General features: G+C 47.8%; 1 long non-coding RNA gene across 2 annotated transcripts in view; it reads left to right on the top strand.

Moving 5' to 3' along the window:
* Window positions 1-9428: 9428 nt before the first annotated feature.
* LOC116952087 (uncharacterized) overlaps window positions 9429-23422 on the top strand; it is a 49583-nt gene continuing 35589 nt past the window's right edge. The window contains exon 1 of one of the 2 annotated variants that reach the window (XR_004404384.2): window positions 9429-9983. This is a non-coding gene — a long non-coding RNA (uncharacterized LOC116952087). Of the gene's footprint in view, window positions 9984-21393; window positions 21524-23422 lie in introns of those variants that run through there. The other variant, XR_004404383.2, reaches the window with a different exon arrangement.

The raw sequence follows: 23422 nt of genomic DNA, 5'->3' as shown, positions 1-23422 counted from the left end.
TATTTGTAATCATCAGCATCATTATCATCATCTCTGACACTGGGTGGTGCACTGCTTGCGGTGAGATTTTCTAAAAATGGCCACGTTGGAATGTTTCAGTTTTTTTTAATAAACAAAAACATTAAAGCATTCAAATAAAACCCTTCGGCGCAAATACCTCTTTGTATATGACAAGCGTGTCACGGGAGGGAATTAGACATGTTTATTTTATGCGTTTCGTGTAAAGGATTTGTCTTCAAAAAAAAATAACTCGACGTGAAAGAAGGAGGAGGGCTGAATTATTTTCAGTTTCACTCCCTTTCTTTTGTTGTTTGTTTAGCATGAGAAGAAAGTACAAAAGCTGCACGCGCACGACATCCGTGGTTTACTCCAGAATAAAATAAAAACACGTGGCATCAAAGACGAACTCCGCTAGAATTGTGAGTGTCGCGTCCTTTCGTATTTAAAATAAAAACACTGCGCTGTGAGCAAACGGCGTAGGGAAATGGTCCAATTCTTTGCTAATTAAAGTAACTTCATTTTATTGCACGTGTAGTCTTCTGCGATATCACGCGACATTCAGCGTCACGCGGACGCCTGATGGTTAGAAAAAGAGATCTGTAAAAAAATCGACTTGAAAGAATAAAGTTGCCAATTGAAAGAACTTAATTTTATTGCACGCGTGGAACTGCCACGAGCTCGCGTGACCATTCGACATCACAAATGGTACAACGGCTAAAGGGGCAGCACTGCAATTGCCGGCATGGGCCACTGCTGGCGAAAGCGGCCGTCTGACAGAGGGAGCTCGAGATGCTGAGTCCGCTCTCGAGGGTGTTTTTGGGGTCTGCTCTTTACACTTTTAATCTAAAAACAAATATAAAACATGCGTTGAATAGGAGTATCTAGCTACTATACATTTCGACATGATAAGCGGTCACCTCGTTGGGCTATCATTTGTGGCTTGTGAAAAAGAGCCACATAGCTCAGTGAGATTTTCCTGTTACAATAAAATAGTTTTATAGTTTAAATACTTTCAAGTTGCTAACACATAGGTACATAGACAAAATATAATAGTCCATTAACCCATTGGCCTTCTGAACATATGCTCCCTATCAGGAATACAACTTTCGGCGTTTCATCAGCAGAGCGTGGTCCGCAGGCGGGTTACGAATCTTGACAATGATTCCACCTTTCCGCGCCTGAAGATGCGAACCTGTAACATCTGGATTAAAAGTCCAAATAACCGTGAGAAGAAGAAAAAAAATACCCCAATTACAATTAAAATTGCAAAACATTACCCCTGCTGGCTGACGACCACAATTCGTTTCCACGTGGCGTGGTGCATAATCGCGGCGACAAGGCGGTTGAGCGGTGGCCGCCGGTGGTCATCACACCGAGCCCGAGTTCGATTCCCAGCCACGGTGAGCGTCTGTGGCCCAAGCGACGTCCGAGAAATCTTTCCCGCTTAACAGATCACAAAAAAAAACCACGAGCAAACGCCAGCGTTGGAGCTTTTATCGGTTGGGAGCCTTGACGGTTCGCGCGTCGCCGTGCCTGCGAATTCACTTTGCGATGTCACCCAAACTAATAACCCTTCAACTCGTCACGAAACAAGGGGCTTGCCGCCGAGCGGTGGCGGCCACGCGGTTTTAACGCGCACCCTGGCGGGCCCGAGTTTGAGTCCCGACAGCGGCTAACGTTTAGCGGCGGGGTGAGATATTCTTACTGGACATGTGTGAAAAAAGAGCTGCCTAGGGCATCGGATTCCTCCCGGAATGAATAAATATTCTGATCTGAAATGGTGCTGCACGGATTTCCACCGCCACACTGACCCCTAGCCCCTCCACAGCCCCTTGCCGTGATCACTGGTCACCAAACCACTTCGTTCGGCGTGCTTGAGGGTGTAGTATGGACCACACAACCCCCTTATTCAACAGTCCATTGACCAAGAGCTGAAGTTTACTGTAGGTAAATTTTTTTTAATGGGACCAGGGTTTTGAGGGTGAGACGATACGCAACTTGTGCAGTAATATTGTTTATTTATGGGTTGAGTCGTGTGGATACAATGTGACAAAACATTTTTTTACAGGTTTAAACGTTGACTTTCTTTGTTGTGAAACATTTCACATTCTGATATCTTCCCCCAAAATCACGTAACTAGGAATTATATATTGGTCGTGATGACTGACGGATAAAACACATCGCTATATATCTCTGCAACCACGAACCGCCCATGAATGAAACTCTTACCACCTGAAAGGGCGGGGCATAGAGAGGGCGGGGCATAGAGAGGGCGGGGCATGTAGGGGGCGGGGCATAAAATTTCAAATGATTAACCGCTAGATGCCTCTACCAGCGCACAAACAGCCCCTAGCCTCAGTCATTCGCAAGGCGGTGACCCCGCAAACACAAGGGGCGTTTTGCGTTCTGCTCTTCAGCAAGACTGAATCCGTTATTGCGGTGCAGCGTGCGTTTCAACGGCGTTTTGGCGTTGATCCGCCAATGTCAAAGAGCGTTCGTCGTTGGTAGCGACGATTTGAGGAAACGGGCTGCTGTTGATGTAAGGAGAAGAGCACGGGGCGACCACGCACCTCAAAGGAAAACGTGAGACGAGAGGCGTTTGGGACCAATTAAACTATCGTCTCTCGATGTTGTCCGTACAGCAGCAGGTGGAGGGCACATAGAGCATTTATAAAATGTAAAACTTGATAACTCATTAAACCGTTTGTAACTTTTCGTGTAATTGTAACATGTTGCCATCGTGAAATATACCGCTTTGAACTCGGGTCCATCGTTTTCAAACACCCTGTATATTTATTACCAAAAGAGTGCGTACGATATTCTTAGTTCTTTCGGTAAAGTCACGTTGAAGGGAAGTAATACAATAATAAAATATATATAAAACAATAAAAATTCTCACGACGTTTCGACCATAACACAAACGGTCGTCATCAGGTGTGTCGGTTTGCACACCTGATGACGACCGTTTGTGTTATGGTCGAAACGTCGTGATAATTTTTATTGTTTTATATATATTTTATTATTGTATTGCTTCCCTTCAACGTGACTTTACCGAAAGAACTAAGAATATGAATTACTGCAGTCACGCAAGCTTTAAATCAAAATCTAGTGCGTACGATGTGAAGCAGCTATGAAGTAAATCAATCGCGTGTGGGTTAGGCGTTTAGTCCTTTGGTCGTGATATAACGCATTACGTTATTTTCTTTAAACAAAACAAAAAATCTACCCTCCCCCCCCTCCCGCTCAATACATTCCAATGTGCGTGCGACTTGACTTGCACACGTCCAAGAGAAGGCGAACCCATTCGAAAGTCGATCAAGAGGGGTGCACTCTAACGCGATACGAACGGACTGCCGATCATGCAGATATTGGCCATAGCAGAGGTGTTTTGGATTAGATCGCGTCAATATATAAATGGGTCGTCAAACCCGCCACCACCCGACACAGCCAACGTCACTCCACATGAGGCCCACCCCCCTCTTCCTCCATGAATATTCATGATTGGGTGGATTTTGACACGAACGCAAAGGTCGAGCTGAATTAAAATAAATTGATTACGCAAAGTCGCTTCAAATATGACGTTTCTTTACAGAAAGTGACGGTAAAAATAAATATACGCAGCACAGCGCTACATCCGTGCGTGACGTCACTGCAAAAGAGCCCCCCCCCCCCCCCTCATTAATATTCATGCCCGCGTGTAAATTTACACGAACGCACAAGGTCGCTCACTCCACATGCCGCACCCCTCACCCTCATTAATAATCATGAGCGAGTGACGTCACTCCACATGCCGCACCCCTGAACAATAACCATGAGGGGGTGACGTCACTCCACATGCCGCACCCCTCCCCTAATTAATAATCATGAGCGGGTGACGTCACTCCACATGGCGCGCCCCTCAACAATAACCATGAGGGGGTGACGTCACTCCACATGGGGCAACCCCCCCCCCCCCTCATTAATAATCATGAGCTGAACAATTTTTCTTTTGAATATTTCAGATTTACTGCAATCTACACCCGTCGTTGGGCAGCCAAAAAAGCTCGTGAATGTATATTGAACTTCCTTTGCACCGTAGATAACCAACCATGCGAATCGGAGGTCAACAAACTGAAGGCCAAAAGATCAGTTGTAGTTCTTTATGTGAGCGGGTTTAAATGTATGGGTCTCTTTCCGCCCCTATGGGTCTATGTGCAAGCACGTGGATCTCTGTGCGATTCTATGCATCTCTTGGTGTATCTGTGGGTTTCTTTGCGAGTCTATAGGTATCTGTGTATCTCGAGTGGGTTTAAATGTATGGGTCTCTTTCCGCCCCTATGGGTCTATGTGCAAGCACGTGGATCTCTGTGCGATTCTATGCATCTCTTGGTGTATCTGTGGGTTTCTTTGCGAGTCTATGGGTCTCTGTGTATCTCGAGTGGTTTTAAATGTATGGGTCTCTTTCCGCCCCTATGGGTCTCTGTGCAAGCACGTGGATCTCCGTGCGAGTCTATGCATCTCTTGGTGTATCTGTGGGTTTCTTTGCGAGTCTATGGGTCTCTGTGTATCTCGAGTGGGTTTAAATGTATGGGTCTCTGTGCGCCTCTATGGGTCTATGTGCAAGCACGTGGATCTCTGTGCGATTCTATGCATCTCTTGGTGTATCTGTGGGTTTCTTTGCGAGTCTATGGGTCTCTGTGTATCTCTAGTGGGTTTAAATGTATGGGTCTCTGTGCGCCTCTATGGGTCTCTGTGCAAGCACGTGGATCTCCGTGCGAGTCTTTGCATCGGTGTGTCTATAGACTCTGTGTTAGTCTATGGGTGTCCGGTCTATGCTTATCTGTATGTCTAGAGGGCGTGTTTATATATGAAAAAACCTATACATTACATTAAAAATAAATTATCGTTATTAAATGGAGAAGGATTTAATGTGAGGGGTGAGCGAGGCACAAGCTATTGGTGAAATATTCTGTCCCCTTTCTTAAATGGATTTCATGGCAGGAACTATTAGCATCTAACCCTACAATATTCCATTAGCTTTTGCCAGTGGCTAAGAGCAAAGCCTCTACAATTAAATTACATCGGCCTTTTAATTTTAAGAAGATTAAAGTGGTATTCCCCCCCCTCCCATTAAAAAAAAACATATTTGAACATCCCGACCACAATCTTAAACACACCCGTGTTACAGAATATATTTCTTTTCATCATTAATCAAATTTACGTGGGCGCTGCGACACCGTGAAATCCACGCGTTCCGGAATAAATGATTCCCATGATGGCTTGCTCAGGATGATCAGGCTCCTGGTGACTTTGAATGCAGGTAGCGTTCGGTGGTTGTTGGGAATTGTTACGTGGTAACAATGAGGCTGTAAAACTTGGAGGTTGGGAATAGGAAGGTGAGGTTGTGGTGATGAGTGGAGCAGGATGGGAGGTGGAAGCTACTTGGAGGTTGGGACGTGGCAGGAAAGCATTGGTGGTGTAATCAGGAAGAGTTAGAAGGTTGTGTTGGGTCGGACACGTGTGCAGGGTTTGTATGCATGTTGAACATCTTTCAAACCGTACGTAGCCGAGCACGCTAGTCGCAGGCGCATGTACACGTGTACGGGATGGAGGAGCATAGGGTAGGCAACTTTGAGGTTGGGAATATGATGAGGATGCGGTGATGGGTGGTACACGTGTGCATGTTGAACTTCTTTCCCACCGTACGTAGCCAACCGTGCTAATCGGAGGGTAGAGGATGGGTTAAGCAACTTGAAGGTTGAGAATAGGAGGGGGCTGTGATGGGTATGACACGTGTGCAGGGTATAGGAAGAGGAGGACTAGGAAGGCAGGTGACCTAGACGGGCATTGGAGGGGCACCCAGAGGCTGATGACCAAGGGGACGAGAAGACCCGAAGCGAGACGAGGCTGTCAGATCAGATCAGAGAAATCGGATTTCAGATGTCAATTTTGTGACGGTTGTGGAATCTGACAAAGAGAAGGTGGTGATGGCGATGTGGTGGCATGAATGAGGGGTTGGGGGGTGAGGGGAACGCCCAGGAGTTGGTTGTAGATATTTCGTAACTCTTTTGTGATGAGAGCTAGAATCGAGCTCTGGTATTTCCGGGGTTTTCTCATCGCAGTGCAGCGCTAATCCACTACACTACCGCACCCCCCACAACTGTCTCTCTCTATATATATACACACACAAGTGTCTACACGCACGCATGCAAGCGCAGGGCAATATTATTTTGGATACAGTGAAGGAAAAAAATATTTGATCCCCTGCTGATTTTGTACGTTTGCCTACTGACAAAGAAATGATCAGTCTATAATTTTAATGGTAGGTTTATTTGAACAGTGAGAGACAGAATACCAACAAGAAAATCCAGAAAAACGCATGTCAAAAATGTTATAAATTGATTTGCATTTTAATGAGGGAATTAAGTATTTGAGCCCCTCTAAATCAGAAAGATTTCTGGCTCCCAGGTGTCTTTTATACAGGTAACGAGCTGAGATTAGGAGCACACTCTTGAAGGGAGTGCTCCTAATCTCAGCTTGTTACCTGTATAAAAGACACCTGTCCACAGAAGCAATCAACCAATCAGATTCCAAACTCTTCACCATGGCCAAGACCAAAGAGCTCTCCAAGGATGTCGGACAAGATTGTAGACCTACACAAGGCTGGAATGGGCTACAAGACCATTGCCAAGCAGCTTGGTGAGAAGGTGACAACAGTTGGTGCGATTATTCGCAAATGGAAGAAACACAAAAGAACTGTCAATCTCTCTCGGCCTGGGGCTCCATGCAAGATCTCACCTCGTGGAGTTGCAATGATCATGAAAACGGTGAGGAATCAGCCCAGAACTACACGGGAGGATGTTGTCAATAACCTCAAGGCAGCTGGGACCATAGTCACCAAGAAAACAATTGGTAACACACTACGCCGTGAAGGACTGAAATCCTGCAGCGCACGCAAGGTTTCCAGGCTCAAGAAAGCACATATACATGCCCGTCTGAAGTTTGCCAATGAACATCTGAATGATTCAGAGGACAACTGGGTGAAAGTGTTGTGGTCAGATGAGACCAAAATGGAGCTCTTTGGCATCAACTCAACTCGCCGTGTTTGGAGGAGGAGGAATGCTGCCTATGACCCCAAGAACACCATCCCCACCGTCAAACATGGAGGTGGAAACATTATGCTTTGGGGGTGTTTTTCTGCTAAGGGGACAGGACAACTTCACCGCATCAAAGGGACGATGGACGGGGCCATGTACCGTCAAATCTTGGGTGAAAACCTCATTCCCTCAGCCAGGGCATTGGAAATGGGTCGTGGATGGGTATTCCAGCATGACAATTACCCAAAACACACGGCCAAGGCACCAAAGGAGTGGCTCAAGAAGAAGCACATTAAGGTCCTGGAGTGGCCTAGCCAGTCTCCAGACCTTAATCCCATAGAAAATCTGTGGAGGGAGCTGAAGGTTCGAGTTGCCAAACGTCAGCCTCGAAACCTTAATGACTTGGAGAAGATCTGCAAAGAGGAGTGGGACAAAATCCCTCCTGAGATGTGTGCAAACCTGGTGGCCAACTACAAGAAACGTCTGACCTCTGTGATTGCCAACAAGGGTTTTGCCACCAAGTACCAAGTCATGTTTTGCAGAGGGGTCAAATACTTATTTCCCTCATTAAAATGCAAATCAATTTATAACATCTTTGACGTGTTTATCTGAATTTTGTTGTTATTCTGTCTCTCACTGTTCAAATAAACCTACCATTAAAATTATAGACTGATCATTTCTTTGTCAGTGGGCAAACGTACAAAATCAGCAGGGGATCAAATACTTTTTTCCCTCACTGTATGTACACAATACCCCCCCTTTGAGTATTTTTGATCAAAAGCGCCTCTTCAAAGCAGCGACTGCAACGGGGATGCTTTGTGTCGCCAGAGAATGTCGTCTCCTTTTCAAAGTTCCCTTTTATCCGGAATTATGAAATGTTTATGGATCAGAAATCACAATCACGTGCCACTCTCTGCGCGCTCCCTCCCTCCCACGACTTTTCCCCCCTCGCCCTCCTCACACACATGGCTTATTTTAATATTTTAATTTAATTTTTGTTACTTTGCCAGGTAAGGCCCACTGAGCTGCTGTGTAGCTCTTTTTTTTAGAAGCGACCTGGCCATCACAAATGATAGCTCAACGAAGTGAGCTTATCATCATCGTCACGTGGAAATGTACAGCGGTGAAACACTCTCAACGCGCGATGTTCATTCTCAACGTGGAAGTAAAAAAACCCGGGGGACCCAGAGTAAAATCCACGCGACCACGGGGAGGAAAACTCCAAATATACAACAGATCGAACCCACGACCTCATGTATAACAGGCGAGGTAGTTAACATCTCCTAGCCATCGCTGCGCCCTGATGCTGGCCACCCACCCCGTCGTTTGCCGTTCCAGCCTTTGTGGGTGCTCGCTAACAGCACTTGCCCCAACAGCATTGTGTCGGCTATACGGGAGATTCATAATAAAGGTTTTTGGGTTAGATCGCGTTTATTTATAAATGTGTCGTAACCCTCCACCACCCGACACGGCCAATCAGCAAAAAAAGTGTCACGTTGACAAAAGACAAATAATTCACTACTTTAGCCCACCGGTGTGTTGAAGAGTGAATCCACGTTTACAGTTTGAGTACGACCAGAATGGTCACCATTCTGGCGAATTGCCCGATGATGCTGGATGTATTTACCAGCGAAACGTCGTACTCAAACTGTAAATGTGGATTCACTCTTCAACACACCGGTGGGCTAAAGTAGTGAATTATTTGTCTTTTGTCAACGTGACACTTTTTTTTGCTGATTGGCCGTGTCGGGTGGTGGAGGGTTACGACACATTTATAAATAAACGCGATCTAACCCAAAAACCTTTATTATGAATAATATTGGTCGCGAAAGCCTACGTGTTAAACTATACGGGAGATCTTTGTCTTTTGGTGATTGTTGGTGGTGCCAGTGGTAAATACCTAGCTAAACTAGTATTTGACCAGGTAAGGCCCACTGAGCTATACAGCTATTTTTCATAAGCGACCTGGCCACAAATGATAGCTCAACGGTATGGGCTTATCAAAATCATCATTATCATCGTATGGAAATTTATAGCAGCCAAATACTCGAAACGCGTGATGTTGATTCTAAATGTGGAGGGAAAACTCGGAGGACCCGGAGAAAAATCCACGCGACCACGGGGTGAAAGAGAGAGAGAGAGAGAGACACGCAAACTCCAAATATACAGCAGGTGTCAGGGTCGGGATCGATCCGACGACCTCCTGCATACCAGGCGAGGTAGTTAACATCTCCTAGCCACCGTGGGGCGGTAACGCCGCCCGGCCGGTAGCGCTTTCGTCGCTTGCTGCAGAGGGGGTCGCTGTTCGATGCAGGCAGGGAGCACAGCGAACCCCCCCCCCCCCCCCTGCGCGTGAGACGAACTCAAACTAAAGTATATACCAAGACGCGTCCCGTTCCGCTTCACAGGTGGACGTTAAAGATCGCGTGATCTTGTTTTTGAAAATGGCAGTGGGCTGCCTCCCCCTCCTCCCCCCCACGTTGTGTTACCGTGGCGTTGGGTCTACTTTTGCCAAATTTAAAAAAGCAATCACAAACGCAACAACTTACTCGATTTTGTAACGACAAAGATTCCCCCCGTTATGTATCCACGGGGACATTTTTTTGCCGCTATCAAATTTTATGGCAAAATAAGAGCAGGGTTGTAAGCCTTTCTGCCAATTAAACAGGTGTCAAGACGTTCAAACACCAAAATAGCTGCCTCCCACCCTCCCCTCCCCCACTTTTTTGTCGTTTCTTTGCGAGGCATCGAGCCTCCGTGCTGAGCCCGTAACAGACCGTCTGGCTCGCGTCGCCTTCCTCCCTCGAGCAGCACCAACCGACGGCCGCCACGGCGCACGAGTGTCCGAGCGGCCGAGCAGCGGCAAACGAAACCCCACGCGCGCCCAAGCCGCCGCTCGTCTCCCAGGTGGGCAGGTACGCACCTTGATGTCTCTCGTCAACCTAGTGGGTGGGGGGCGGCGGGAGGGGGGCCTGGAACCGAGATCAGATTCCTCGTCACCGACGTTGGGGCCGCGAGCGGGGTTCCAACTCGGCTGTGATGGGTTCGCGTGGCGCGGCGCAGCGCCCTAACCGCCGCGCCACCACTCGCACGAGGGAAGCCAGGGACAGCGAGCTTGCGGTGGAGCGGCCGCTGCAGACTGCGTCTGGTGAAACGTAGCGGCGGCTTCCTCCGTGCGATGATGGTCCTTGCGCGATGCAAGAACGACGGATTACCAAGTGCCAGCCGTGCTGAATTGTGAACGACGGCAACAGCCCCGTTTTACGTCGGGGATGCGTTCCTGAATATCGAAACGGCGTTATATGGAGGCGATTGGTGGTGTGGTGGTAGTAGTAGGTGGTGATGGTGGTGGAGGAGGCGAAGGGGATGAGAGGCGACGGATAACGAGAGAGGACGGACGGTGATGCCGTCTGCGACGTGGGTGTGGGGGTTGAGGGTGACGCAAATCGGGTGGCGGTGTTAATAAAGTGACGACGTTATTTGCGAAACGACGTGAAGGGGGGGAAAGTACGTTAATCGGAGTATCACCGTAATTTCTGTGTTTTTGGAGTGTGCGTGTGCGTTTTGGGTCTCGATTAAGTCGGCTGGAGTGTCCATGATGGCGTATAGTGGTGCACTAGTTCTGCATCGATTGTAAATGATAACCAGGGGTGGGGGGGGGCGTACTCATGGATCCCGTGACGCTTAACAGCACGCGTTATCCCACTGGAACAGTTTCATTATCGATAAACTATAATCATGCAGCATTCGCGAGTTTCCCCTCCGTCTGTCCACGCACGCGCGTGATGCCTCCCCGAATCGGTACGTCAGACGACAGCAAAAAAACACAAATGGGTGCGGAGTGATAATTAATCATAATTTAATTATCCAGGAAGCTACACTGTGTCACGTGGACTCTCCACTCACTAGGGCGCCTTCGCCATTTGGGTATATTTATTTATTTTTAATCGCAGGATATTGTCAGCCAATGAGTAAGTCGTGTGTACAAGTGTAGGAGGAAACCTGAGCACCCAGAGAAAAGCCGCTCCTTGCGCGAGGGAGCAACACTCCACCCGCGCCTCTGATTTTGCACGGTTGGCTACGTACGGTGCGACAAAAACAGCTTATCGTGCGCTACATTTACATGCACGGACAGCAACCGAAACGCATGGCGATTAGTCCACAACTGTTGTACCGCCTTCTCCTGGCGAGCCGGGGGTATGGGCAGCTCCTCGACGCTCACGTGGGAGGGAGTTTCGCAGCGCTCAGTGCGGCGATCCACCAACCCCCCACCCCCTCCTCTCTCGCTGCCGCCCGCACGTGGCCTGCATCGCGGGTCACGTGCACAGCCGCAGCCGAACGATCGTTAAAGCGCTCGGACACGTGACACCTGCGTTTGTGTGGCCGTGGGCGGGGAGTTTTTGTCAATTTTGGGGCGTTCGTCGTCATGAAGTGATCTCGCCCAAACATCTATTATGAACAATCATCATTAATTCATCATCATCAGCAGCAGAAACAGAAACTTTAACTCTACTCTCAATGCCATCGTTATCGCGGACACCGATTTTGCTCACTCGTTTCGACTTAGATCATAGGTCGTAGGTCAGATATAGCTCATCAATAGTACTTGGTCAGAATGTGCCCTTACTGGGCTCTGTACGACCGACATTACAAAAGTTCTGACACTGACTTGCAGACATACGGGCGATCAAAGCAACCGATGATGGCATGTAAAACGATGCCTCAAAATGATGAGTTCGAGTTGACCATGGCTAGAATGTGAACTCGCGCTCGAATGATTGATTGATTGATTAGGAGACACGCAGCTCAAACTGCCAAGTTGCGGCCATAGCCCCGGTGAGAGTGAGCGGTGTATCTTGTTGACTCCTGCCCGCTTTTATTGATCCAAACACGATACGGTTCCGTACCTCCGTGGCTTGCGTGCCACCACGGGAGATGGAAAATTCGGATTTAATAGGAAGCTCCTCCTCCTCCCTCCCACTCCCCCTCCTCTTCATGTCCCTGCCTCCCACCACTTTCCTGCCATGGACAGTTATGAATTCATAATACGAATTTGGTTCCCGAGTAAAGCTCATTGAGCTAATAAGATATGTTTTCAAGGGTGGTGCGACTCTGCCCGCAGGCAACATCAAAGCATTTCAAGGTTACATACACACATTTAAATAAACACAATTCAACAACACGCTCCTTGTCCTCTGATGATGAGGGATGTAAGAATAAGTTATTTGGCGATGTTGTTTTGTAGGTTTCTTTTGTTATTTACCAGTGCGGTAGGGGGGGGGGGCTGCAATCATTCCCGTCCAGTCGACCTTCCTGGCGACGGCGTTGCTTTAAATAACAATCAGCATAACTTTTAATCGGCGTTGCCGCATCATCGATCGTCATCTTCGTGACCATTGTTTGCCCGCTCTCGATAATCGCGGGGGGGAGGGGGCAGTAGGGGGGGGGGGCTCGTTCGAGCCCAGGAGCAAAAACCAAAACCCACCGATGTCGTCTTCCCGATCGCCCCTTCGATGGAATTGTTCATCCTGCTGCCGTCGTCCGTCGGTCTCCGATCAAGCGTCGGCGCTGCGCATTCTGTGTGAAGGTTAATCACAGCCCCCCCCCCCCGGACACATTATCCCCTCCCCCCCCCGCACGCTTTTGTCGGTTAATGCGACGGTGTCGCTTGGCATGACGCCGTGAGCGAACTACCTGGAGGTGAAGTTCCCTGCCCACTCCTCTGCCTCCCCATAGAGAGAGAAAACAGGGGGAACATAGACATAGAGTAGGGAGAGAGGGGGGTAGAGAGAGAGGGGAGGAGGGGGGGTAGAGAGAGGGGTAAGAAGGAGGAGAGCAGAGCGTGACATCTTTCGTGAAATATTTCATTTACACAGGGGGGGGGGCGGGGTGGGGGGCACATAAAGCAAAGCATTGAAAACGCCCAAAAACAATGAAATGATGATCGAAGCACAGTGCCGACTACACCGAGCATCTTGTTTCTTCTGATCGTAAAAGAGAGAGAGAGGGGAGAGAAAGAGAGGGGGAGAGAGAGAGAGAATAGAGAGAGTGTCCACTACCCTACTCCGTACCGTCTCGCAAACTCATTGCCAGCGTCGTCGCGGCGGGAGAATATGACTACAACAACAACAACAAATGCCGCGCAGACAATTTGGCCTCGCTTCCACAATCTTCTCCCTCGTGCTAACCACGCGACCTTCCGCCAGGCCCCAAACGTTTCGGCAGCGCTGCTTGAAAACCACCACGACTCGGCGCTTATTCCTCACTCGCACACCACCTCTCGTCCTGACTCGGACGACGAAGCGTCAGGAGACGCTTTGTTATTAACACAGAATCGTCTAAACTAGATTTGAAGTTTTCGTGACTGCAGGGATCCATATACTCTTTGGTGCTTTCGGCAAAGTCACGTAGGTAGAAAATAAAATTAAATCACGTGACGTTTCGGGCGCAACACAAGCGTCCGTCATCAGGTGGGACAATCACAGCAAGAGACAATTGCTGAAGTGGGGCAAAAGGGCTGCTGTAACAAAAGGCTATATAGCCCTTTTGCCCACTTCAGCAATTGTCTATTGCTGTGGTTGTCTTTGTAGTAGTAGTGTCTTTATATTTTTAGTCGTGTCTTTGTAGTAGTGTCTTTGTAGTAGTTGTAGTGTCTTTGTAGTAGTGTTCTTCTTCTTTGGTTCTTTCGGTAAAGTCACGTAGAATGAGAATAAAATAATAAATTGATAAAATAAAATAACACAATAATATTCTCACGACGTTTCGGCCACAACCCAAGCGGCCTTCATCAGGTGAAGGGACGAGACTGTCTGGAGGACAGCGCTGGAGTGAAAAAGCCACGCTCAGATCGCGCCCTTTAAGCTGTGTGAGAAGAAACAAAGCGCCTTGACAAAGGAATTAGCATATAATTTAGCATTGAAATGGCTGAGTGATTAGCTTGTGACTGGTCACAGAAATGGCTATGTTAAAGTTAAAGCATACACATCCGCAGAGGCACCCCTTGACAGTAGTAGTTATTTTATTTTATCAATTTATTTTATTCTCATTCTACGTGACTTTACTGAAAGAACCAAAGAAGATGAATCCTTGCAGTCACGAAAGCTTTAAATCGAAATATAGTAGTAGTGTCTTTGTAGTAGTGTCTTTGTAGTAGTAGTGTCTTTGTAGTAGTGTCTTTGTATTAGTGTATTTGTAGTAGTAGTAGTGTCTTTATAGTAGTAGTGTCTTTGTAGTAGTGTCTTTGTAGTTGTAGTGTCTTTGTCTTTGTAGTAGTAGTAGAGTCTTTGTAGTAGTTGTAGTGTCTTTGTAGTAGTGTCTTTGTAGTAGTGTCTTTGTAGTAGTGTATTTGTAGTAGTAGTGTCTTTGTCATTATAGTAGTAGTGTCTTTGTAGTAGTAGTGTCTTTGTAGTAGTAGTAGTGTCTTTGCAGTAGTGTCTTTATAGTAGTAGTGTCTTTGTAGTAGTGTCTTTGTAGTTGTAGTGTCTTTGTCTTTGTAGTAGTGTCTTTATAGTAGTAGTCGTGTTTTTGTAGTAGTAGTGTCTTTGCAGTAGTGTCTTTGTAGTTGTAGTGTCTTTGTCTTTGTAGTAGTGTTTTTGTAGTAGTAGTGTCTTTGAAGCAGTAGTGTCTTTGTAGTAGTGTCTTTGTAGTAGTAGTGTCTTTGTAGTAGTGTCTTTGTAGTTGTAGTGTCTTTGTCTTTGTAGTAGTGTTTTTGTAGCAGTGTCTTTGTAGTAGTAGTGTCTTTATAGTTGTAGTGTCTTTGTAGTAGTAGTGTCTTTGCAGTAGTGTCTTTATAGTAGTAGTCTCTTTGTAGTAGTGTTTTTGTAATAGTAGTGTTTTTGTAGTAGTAGTGTCTTTGTAGTAGTAGTGTCTTTATAGTAGTAGTGTCTTTGTAGTTGTAGTGTCTTTGTCTTTGTAGTAGTGTCTTTGTAGTAGTAGTGTCTTTATAGTAGTAGTGTCTTTGTAGTAGTAGTGTCTTTGTAGTTGTAGTGTCTTTGTCTTTAAAGTAGTAGTGTCTTTGTAGTAGTAGTGTCTTTGCCTTTGTAGTTGTAGTGTCTTTGTAGTAGTAGTGTCTTTGTCTTTGTAGTTGTAGTGTCTTTATAGTAGTAGTGTCTCTGTAGTGTCTGTAGTAGTAGTGTCTTTGTAGTAGTAGTAGTGTCTTTGTAGTAGTTGTTGTGTCTATGTAGTAGTAGTTGTAGTGTCTTTGTAGTAGTAGTGTCTTTGTAGTAGTAGTTTCTTTGTAGTAGTAGTGTCTTTATAGTTGTGTCTATGTAGTAGTAGTTGTAGTGTCTTTATAGTACTAGTAGTGTCTTTGTAGTAGTAGTAGTGTTTTTGTAGTAGTTGTTGTGTTTTTGTCTTTGTAGCAGTGGTGTCTTTGTAGTAGTAGTCTCTTAATAGTAGTAGTGTCTTTATAGTAGCAGTAGTGTCTTTGTAGTAGTAGTGTCTTTGTCTTTATAGTAGTAGTGTCTTTGTAGTAGTAGTGTATTTGTAGTTGTAGTGTCTTTGTCTTTGTAGTTGTAGTGTCTTTGTCTTTATAGTAGTAGTAGTGTCTTTGTAGTAGTAGTGTATTTGTAGTTGTAGTGTCTTTGTCTTTGTAGTTGTAGTGTCTTTGTCTTTATAGTAGTAGTAGTGTCTTTGTAGTAGTAATAGTGTCTTTGTAGTAATAGTAGTAGTGTATTTGTAGTTGTAGTGTCTTTGTCTTTGTAGTTGTAGTGTCTTTGTCTTTATAGTAGTAGTAGTGTCTTTGTAGTAGTAGTGCATTTGTAGTAGTTGTAGTGTCTTTGTAGCAGTAGTAGTGTCTTTGTCTTTGTAATTGTAGTGTCTTTGTCTTTATAGTTGTAGTAGTGTCTTTGTAGTAGTGTCTTTGTAGTTGTAGTGTATTTGTAGTAGTAGTAGTGTCTTTGTAGTAGTAGTAGTGTATTTGTAGTTGTAGTGTCTTTGTCTTTGTAGTAGTAGTGTCTTTGTCTTTATAGTAGCAGTGTCTTTGTAGTAGTTGTAGTGTCTTTGTAGCAGTAGTAGTGTCTTTGTCTTTGTAGTTGTAGTGTCTTTGTCTTTGTAGTTGTAGTGTCTTTGTCTTTATAGTAGTAGTGTCTTTGTAGTAGTTGTAGTGTCTTTGTAGCAGTAGTAGTGTCTTTGTCTTTGTAGTTGTAGTGTCTTTGTAGTTGTAGTGTCTTTGTCTTTATAGTAGTAGTGTCTTTGTAGTAGTAGTGTCTTTGTAGTTGTAGTGTCTTTGTCTTTATAGTAGTAGTGTCTTTGTAGCAGTTGTAGTGTCTTTGTAGCAGTAGTAGTGTCTTTGTCTTTGTAATTTTAGTGTCTTTGTCTTCATAGTTGTAGTAGTGTCTTTGCAGTAGTAGTAGTGTCTTTGTAGTTGTAGTGTCTTTGTCTTTGTAGTAGTAGTAGTGTCTTTGTAGCAGTTGTAGTGTCTTTGTAGCAGTAGTAGTGTATTTGTCTTTGTAATTGTAGTGTCTTTGTCTTTGTAATTGTAGTGTCTTTGTAGCAGTAGTAGTGTCTTTGTCTTTGTAATTGTAGTGTCTTTGTCTTTGTAGTTGTAGTAGGGGAGCGTAGTTGTATAGCAGCCATCGCGCTGCACTGCAAACCCGTCGACCCGAGTTCGAATCCCGCTCACGGCCACCAACAGTGACGATTAATAATCCGAACCGGGCCTGGGTCTCCCATAGGTCGACTCAGCTTCAAATGAGTATCTGGTGCGATGTGTAAACGTCGCCGCTGGGGAAACAAAGGCGGTCGCGCGTGGTGCTGGCCACCCACCCCCATCACGTGTCGTACGGACCTTCGCAGGAGCTCGCTGACAGCACTTGCCCCAACAGTCTGTTGAGGCTATACCGGGTAGGAGAGGGATCTTTGTCGTTGTCTTTGTAGTCGTCGTGGCAAAAAAGGAAAAAACCCCAACCTCATCTTGTTTTTTCGTGATGACACCTCGACAGACGTTGCGGCTACGTTGGGATTTATTTTTATTTTGTTAAGCCACGGAGAAGACAAGACCGGGACATTGTCACTGAACCAGGCGGGGGCGGCGGAGGTAAGCCGTAGGGGGTGTGTGGGGGGGGGGATGAGTAGGGAGGTGCAGCAGTGGGGGGTGTGGGGTTTGAATTCAACGGTGGCTGTTTATATATATATAAAAAAAACAAATTTGGAGAAAGGAGGAGAAGAGATACGGAGCCTTCAGAAGCGAGCCGGGTGGGTGGCATTAAAAAAAAAATATTTACCAAAACATTTTGATGAGAATGGAAAGGCGGCGTGCCGAGTTGTTCGCGTCTCGTCCGCGCCGCGACATATCAGCATCTGTCTCCATTTGCTCGCTGTCGGATTAGGGAAAACGTTTTTATTTCCCTGCGTTTAAAATAAAAAAGATATATATTTATATTTGACTGTTATATATTTACGTCAATTGTTTGCGGGGAGGAGGGTCACGTGTGTATGCGTGCGTTGCGTGTGTTGGTACGTGTGTGGCACCTGGGTCTATTCCGTGCTCGCTAACAGCACTTGCCCCCGACAGGGCTATATGGGGGGTGGTGGTGGGGGGTGGTCGTGGTGGTTTGGTGGGGGGGTGGTGGGGGGTGGTGGTCTTTCTCGTCGAACGTGCCCGTGGGTGGCGGTAACGTAGCGATTTGCGCGCAGCGCTACAGACCCAGACACCAGAGTTCGATTCGCGCTCACAGCCACTGACCACCGGTGACGATGATCCGGAACGGTCTTGGGCCTCCCCCATCACCCCCCCTCCCCCCCAAGGTCGACTCGCCCTCAAATGAGAACCTGATGTGATGTTGGAACATCGCCACTCTGGAGACAAAGGCGGCCGGGCGCGGTGTTAGACCCCCCCCCCTCCCCCACCCCCCTCGTGTGCCGTGCCGGCCTTCATAGGTCACTCGCTCACAGCACTTGCCCCAACAGTCTTCTAAAGCCTATACGGGTGTGTGTGTGTGGGGATCTTTGTCTTCGAACGCGTAGAGGAGCGGCGCTCACGACGAGCGGAGCGGATAAAGCGGAGCGGATAGACGGATAAAAGGGGATTAAACGGGTCGGACAAAACGCAGCGAGTTCGTCACGGCGTGGAGCACGGGCGGAGCACTTCGCCTATTCAACCCTCCCCCCGCCTTGTCTCGTTGACGATTACTCATCGCGATGGCCTCGGAAGCGCACCTAGCCTGGCACGCCACCGCCGTCGCTCAGCGATGGACGCGGCGGCCGCTGCAGTGGCGCGCTCGCGTTTTTGCGAGACACCGCGCGGTTCGAACTCGACGATCTCCCGGCAAATGCCGATGACGAGCCGACATCCGAAGCGGTCCTGGGCCCTCCCTGAAGCAGAATTCAGCCTTTCTCTTCGATCCTATTTCGGATGTATTTAGCCTCCCTTTACAGGGCGGTTCAATGAGCACTTGGTGCGCTGTGCGGAATATAATTATCGCTGGGGAGACAAAGGCGGTCGCGCGTGGTTCTCGACACCGGTGCCGTAGTGGTTCTGTGCACTGCAAGGCTGTCGTGGGAGGGTATCGGTTCGATACCTGGTCCGTGATGAACACCGCCAGTGGCAAGTGGAAGTTGAAATTCTTCCGAGCATCCCGGCCTGATTTGAATGTGAGGGAGACAAAGGTGGTTAGGGTATACGTGGTCTTATTCACACCGCAGCTGGTGTGCTGTGCAAGTACAAGCTTGATAGGTGCTCTATTTAACTATTTCCAGTGTGTTTTTATTTAAGCAGGTAAAGCCCAGTGTGCTATATAAGCTATTTTTCAAAGCGACCTGTCCACAAATGGCAGCCCAACGAAATGGCTCATCATCGTGTGGAAATTTATAGCAACCAAAAACTCTAAACGCGTGACGATGTTGATTCCGAATGTGGAGGGCAAAAACCGGAGGACCCGGAGAAAAATCCACGCGACCACGGGGAGAGAGAGAGACACGCACACTACAAATATACAGCTGGCGCTAGAGCTGGGAACGAACCGACGACCTCCTGTATACCAGGCGAGGTAGTTAACATCCCTCCACCGTTAGCGCCCTCTCAAGCAAAGCACCGACGGTATTTAATTCGGGTTGCCACCTTTGTCCACTGCAGACCAAACCGGGCCCTGTTTCTCAGTCGGCACTGGGTCGATTATCAACACAGCAATTACGGGAACCAGATCTCGGTAAAAACAAATAACAATGCGGCATCTACCATGCATCCTCCAGACAAGTGGCAACACCAACCGTAAAGGCTGAGTTATATCGGTGTGTTTAAAATAGTGGCATATTGATTTGTCCCTTATTTTTTTATCCAGCTCGGTACCCATTGAATGTAACATGTTCCAGGCAAGGGAGAGATAAACGTATACACAATGTACGCGTTTCTATTACTATCATTGTATTTCTATTGTAATTCCTAGAGATTATAGCTCTGGTGTCGACCAAACTCACCTCCCCCCCACGACCTTCCTACAAGATTAAATATGAACACCATTTCAAATGCGTGTTTTACATACATGTATGCATGCATGTGTGCGTGCTTGCGTGTTAGTGGATGGGGAGCGATGGTGCAGAGGTTAGCGTGCTTTGCTACGAAATCCGGCGACCCGAGTTCCATTCCCGCTCACGGCCAACACCGGTGACGATTATTTGAACCGTTCCTGGACCTCCACACTAGGTCGACTCAGCCTTGAATGAGTACCTGGAGCGGTGTGTAAATATCGATCAATGGGGAGACAAAGGCGGTCGGGCGTGGTGCTGGTCACCCACCCCCTCGTGGGCCGTGCCGTCCTTCATAGGTGCTCGCTAACAGCACTTGCCACAAAAAAACCAGTTTGTTCAGGCTAGACGGGGGATATTTGTCTTTGTGTGTTAATGTGGGGATCGGTGGCGCAGTGGCTCGCGCACAATGTTCGGAGCCCAGAGACCCGAGTTCGATTCCCACTCACGGCCACCAACACCGAAACTGATAATCATCTGAACCCGGCCCCCCTTAGCAAGCTGTTGGGGCAAGTGCTGTTAGCGAGCACCTAATGAGTACCTGGAGCGGGCCCGGCCACCTTTGTCTCCCTAGTGGCGATGTTCACACGCTGCACCAGGCACTCATCTGAGGCCGAGTGGACCTAGGGGAGGCCCGGAACCAGTTCAATGGTGTTGGTGGCCGTGTGCGAGAATCGAACTCGGGTCGTTGGGTTTATAGTATAGTGCAGCACGGACCGCTGCTCACTACTTCTCCCCACTACTGACCGCAGAAAGTTCACCACCACCACCACCGCCGCCGCTACTACCACAGTGGTCAGCAGAGGGCATCGGCTGCCCGCGATCAGACCGCGATTGTTAACCCCCCACCGTGAACCACAGCGGGTTTTTTTTGTGTATATAAAGGAACCGTCTCATGTTAAGTAACGGTGTGCAGTGCGTTGACTAAACGCTTATTAATATCATCATCATCATCCATCATTATCTATCAACTATCTCCATCATCATCCATCTCCATCATCCATCATCCATTATCACCCATCTCTATCATCATTATCATCAATCTCCATCATCCATCTCCGTCATCATCATCATCATCCATCTCTATCATCCATCTCCATCATTCACCATCATTATCACCATCCAGCAGCCGCAGAAGCCAAAGTCAATCCACTGCTGGATATGAAGGCCTCCCCTCCCCCGACCGAAGCCGGCGCTGCCACCATCTCTAACGGTCTTTGCGTGTAACGATCACGATACTCATTGAAGCTTGTAAAGGGCCGCAGAGTATTCGCTCACTCTCGTAGAGAGAGGACGACTCGGAGAGAGGATGACTCGGAGAGTGTGAGAGAAGATGATTCAGAGAGAACGAGAGAGAGTGAGAGGTGCGACTCGGAGAGAGGATGACTCAGAGAGTGTGAGAGAGGATGATTCAGAGAGAACGAGAGAGAGTGAGAGGTGCGACTTGGAGAGAGGATGACTCGGAGAGAGGATGACTCGGAGAGAGGATGACACGGAGAGAGCGAGAGAGTATCACTTGAAGAGAGAGAGACAGCGAGAAGGGAGGGCAACTCGGAGACGCAAGGAGGAGGAATGATATCGGAACGAAAAAGAGTTCCAGACGGCCGCCGGCGCGCGCCCGACAGCGCCGCGAGGCCGCGGGTTCGCGCGCAGTGCAGCGATCGGCGGCGCCTGTCGCTTCGCCGGCGTCGGTGGCGGAACCGACAGAGGAGGGATCGCGACGAGAGGCGACCCTCGACGACGCAACGAGGACGGTGGGAGTCTCGCTGTGGGAGAGTTTTCAATCGGTGCGTGGTGTTTTTTTTGTTCGTGTGCCAGCTATCACGTCTGGAGGAGCGTGGTGGTGGTGGTGTGGCGGGGGGTATCCGACACAACACGGAGACCGACCAAAGAGACGGGGGTGGGGGGGGGGTGTGGAACGCGCGAATGAATCAAGGAGCACTATTTGAAAATCCGATACGACGACTTATCGACAGCCGAGGAAAGTAAGTGGAGGACTTGGCTGGGAGAGAACACAACCATCGCCAGGAGGAGTGATGGCTGATGGATGGAGCCGGTTATGGGGCGGCAGCTTCGGGTTAGGGTGGTGGTGGGGAGGTGGGGGGTGTGCCCGAGAGGACGTCCAGCGTGGAGACGGAGCGATTATATCGGTTCGCGTGCACTGAGCCAGATTGATTTGTGGCCGAGGCAGAGCCTTGAGGGATGGTGGTGATATCGGGGGACGGGGGGGGTCATCATACAGCAGTGCATAGACCATGGCAGCTGCTGCTCCCGACAGGATGCAAATGTGCTCGCTCGTTTGATTTAAATCTGAAGGTTTGATTATCGGCGTTACGTGTTTTAAATTTACAACCTACATGTTTGAAATCCCATACGCAGTATTGACAACATCAACCTATAAACGTAGTACAAAGTAAATTCACGAAGACGAACCAAACAAACACAACAAATACAATGGCATACGCCGTCTTGTGTTACGTTATTTTCCGTACAAATATATATCAATATATGGTCGTAAATCCAACACATTACCAAATGGGTGCACGACAATTCAAGCCGATCATCAAGAAAACATACACGCTTTAAAATTCGTCCCATTCACGATATGTACATTTTTTTGTTTTTACAAACGTAAAACCTCAGTTGCCCAACTGTCTTCTCCGCTCGCATGCAAAGCGATTTACACGCCGCACGAGCCTGATGATTGCCAAACACGTGGGAGCACGCGCGCGTCGTCCAGCTCAATACACTCGCTTGACCTCCATCTCCGCTAGGGGACTGGGGTAGGTGTGGGTGGACAGCGACCTCGTAAAGAGGCGACGTTGGCGCAACGTAGCGTGTGGTTGGCCGACGTTAATTAACGTCGACGTTAATTAACGTCGACGTTAATTCACGTCGGCCCAACGGTGACGTCTTTTTTGCTGTTCTGGCTATCCCCACGTGGTGCGTTGCGAAAGATGACGACACAGGGTTTTGGCGAAATCGATGACAGACCGAGGGGGGTGAAATGAGTTTATATATATTCTTAGTTCTTTCGGTAAAGTCACGTTGAAGGGAAACAACAAAATAATAAAATATATATAAAACAAACCAACACACCTGAAGACGACCGTTTGTGTTATGGTCGAAACGTCGTGAGAATTTTTTTATTGTTTTATACATATTTTATTATTTTGTTGTTTCCCTTCTACGTGACTTTACCGAAAGAACCAAGAATATGAATTACTGCGGTCACGAAAGCTTTAAATCAAAATCATCGCTGTGCTGTAATTAGTATTAGACTCAGACACGCGTGGCCAGTGAGTCGTCTTCGGGGACAAATCCCTGGGCAATGATTGACTGTCAAGGAATGTGGACCAGGGGATTACAGAGCGGAGGTAAGGGATTAGGTTGTGGATGCGAGGTGCTGAAGCGTTCTGTTACCTGGCGGCGCATGACTGAGGACCTTACCTGTGGGTCGGTCTAATGAAGAGACCTTTGCTGAAGACGGCGTGAGCCGAATCCTATCGTAGAGATAATGCGGCAGCCTGCTTTTGAATTACACGCGTGCATTGGGCTAATGATGGTGAGATGCCACCAGACTGGGTGCGGGTGGGTAGGTGAGGTGGGTAGGCAGGTAGGAAATTAGGCGAGTGAGTAAGTAGGTGCTTGGGTGGGCTTGCAGCTTGGCGAGTAGGTAGGTGATGTGATGGATGGGTGCGTCGGTGGGTAGCTATATTAGTGTTTGGGTACGTAGGCGAGAAAGTAGGTGATTTGATGGATGGGTCCGTAGCGATGTGAGTGTGTGGGTAGGTGCGAGAGTAGGTAGGTGATTTAATGGATGGGTGCGTGGGTAGCTATGTGAGTGTGTGGTAATGTAGGTGAGTAGGTAGCTGATGTGATGG

This window comes from Petromyzon marinus, chromosome 45, assembly GCF_048934315.1.
Source record: "Petromyzon marinus isolate PM22_M1 ecotype Great Lakes invasive population chromosome 45, UKy_Petmar_22M1.pri1.0, whole genome shotgun sequence".
Classification (NCBI taxonomy): domain Eukaryota; kingdom Metazoa; phylum Chordata; class Hyperoartia; order Petromyzontiformes; family Petromyzontidae; genus Petromyzon; species Petromyzon marinus.
This window is presented reverse-complemented; position numbering and strand designations above follow the sequence as displayed.